Source organism: Rhinichthys klamathensis, unplaced genomic scaffold (genome assembly GCF_029890125.1).
Source record: "Rhinichthys klamathensis goyatoka isolate OS25496 unplaced genomic scaffold, OSU_Roscu_1.1 h1tg000191l_1, whole genome shotgun sequence".
Lineage (NCBI taxonomy): Eukaryota > Metazoa > Chordata > Actinopteri > Cypriniformes > Leuciscidae > Rhinichthys > Rhinichthys klamathensis.
Genome location: NW_026606717.1, coordinates 4,568,017 through 4,570,420, shown reverse-complemented (window position 1 = coordinate 4,570,420; position 2,404 = coordinate 4,568,017).

Below are 2,404 nucleotides of genomic sequence, written 5' to 3'. Positions count from 1 at the left end.
CGAGCTCGCCTTCAGCAGCTGCCTGATAAGGCCAGCTGAAATGATAGCAAGAGGCCACTAGCTTCCTGAACCCAGCACCGCTTAGGAAACCCCTCACAGGGAGGTCTGGAGAGGCCTACTACCTGATAGCCGTAGTATGTGGGGAACTCACCCTCAGGTACCTCTTTTCCACCAAAAACGAACTGGTTCGGAACTGGTGCTGGTTCAAAGTTGGTTCTGAGTTGGTTCAACTTGCGAACCTTCTCAGAACCTGTTTGTTTTTCCACTGACTAGAGCGCCCAGCGAACGACGTCGTTACGTCACTGTGTACGTCGCCATACATCTTAGCTAGAAACGCTTGCAAGTACAACATTACTTTGGGATTATCTCTAACTCGTGAACCAAGAAGGCTTTAAAAACAATTGAAATATGTAAGTCTTTTAAACTTTTCCTTTGATATGTAATCTTTTCTGATTAGTTATGTACTCCTGTCTTGTGTATTTTTTTTCTTTCCATTTATTTGTTCTATATTGCGACTGTTTTCTCCTTTGTTTACATAACGTTTTCAATAAAAAAAATTGATAAAAAAAACTAGAAACGCTTGCGCCAACTTCAAGCATAACAATTACAATGGCGGACTACATCGTGTTTCTGCAAATGTTTCTCCTGGCTTTGCGATCCTATATTATGTCAGAAAATATGTTATCTAAACCCGCCCCCAGCCCCCGACGTAAGCATGACGTGGTAAAAGAACGGTTCTAGTCCAGCAAAGAGTTGGTGCCGCTTTGGAACCAGTTTTCCTGGCCGAGAACCGGTTCTTTGGCTGTCGAAACACAAAGAACCGGTTCGCGCGCAGGCACCGGCTCCGAACCGGCTCTTAAAATGCGTTGGTGGAAAAGGGGTAATGGAGGCCTGGTGAGGCCTACTACCTGACAGTTCCCATTCAGGGAGGCCTGGAGGGGCCTACTACCTGATAACCACAGTATGTGGGGAACTCACCTTCAGGGAGGCCTGGTGAGGCCTACTACCTGATAACCACAGTCCGTGGGAGCTCATCTTCAGGGAGTCCTAGAGGGGCCTACTACCTGACAACCACAGTATGTGGGGAACTCACCTTCAGGGAGGCCTGGTGAGGTCTACTACCTGATAACCACAGTACGTGGGAGCTCGCCTTCAGGGAGGCCTGGTGAGGCCTACTACCTGACAGTTTCCATTCAGGGAGGCCTGGTGGTGCCTACTACCTGATAATCACAGCATGAGGGAAATCACCTTCAGGGAGGCCTGGTGAGGCCTACTACCTGACAGCCACAATATCTGGGAGCTCACATTCAGGGAGGCCTGGTGAGGCCTACTACCTTAGTGTCACAGCATGTGGGAACTCATCTTCAGGGAGGCCCGGTGAGGCCAACTATCCGTTCGTACGTCAGGCTAGCTGTCCAGTTGCCTGTCCTTGGGCTTGCCTCCAGGGAGGCCTGGTGAGGCCTACTACCTGATAGCCATCATAAGTGGGAATTTGCCTTCAGGGAGGCCTGGAGGGGCCTACTACCTGACAACAGTATGTGGGGAACTTACTTTCAGGGAGGCCGGGTGAGGCCTACTACCATCTCAAGTGTGAATTCACCTTCAGGGAGGCCTGAGAAGCCTACTACCTGATAGCAACTGGTAACTATGAGCCCTGAGTCCGGGTGATAGTTAACTGGTAACTATGAGTCCTGCTAAGGCCAGCCAGCTGGGGACTCGCCTATCAGGGAGGCCTGGTTGGGCCTACTAGCTGATAGCAAGTCAATTCTGCTACAAAGGTACACTGTTGGGAACCATACTACACCAACATAACTATTGGGTCCATCCACAGGAGGCCTAATACGGCTAGCTACCTGGTAGCGGCTATAAAGTATGTCCCACAATGTTGGGACTCACCTCCAAGGAGGCCTGTCTAAGGCATACTACCCATCAGTGAGTCAACTGCCCGAACCACCAAGGCTAACCACGTTTTTTGAAGTAAGCTGGCCTACAGCGCCCTCTTGGGGGCTGCCCATTCAAGGAGGCCTGCTGAGGCCTACTACCTAACGGTGCAGCCTTCGTTGGCAGATAAGCTGTTTACACAGCGCCAACAGCATTCTGGTGCCTAATCACATTGCCCATGGCAGTGTACTCAGCAAGAGAGCTAGTACCCTTAAAACAGGGGGAGTACAACATACGCAACTCTGCTTCAACAGAGGCCCCAGAGTCAGGGGCCTACCATCTGTACGCATGGGCATCAGCTCATGGCAATGCTCTTGCTTCGGGGGAGCGTACTTCGACAAAAGAAGAAGTGAAGCTAGAACTTCCCACTCGATCCGAGCCATAGTAGTGCGAGGTAGGATAATACAGAACTGACAGTGAAGTACTCAGACCTACCCTGTGTAGGACTGAAAATAATCCAAGA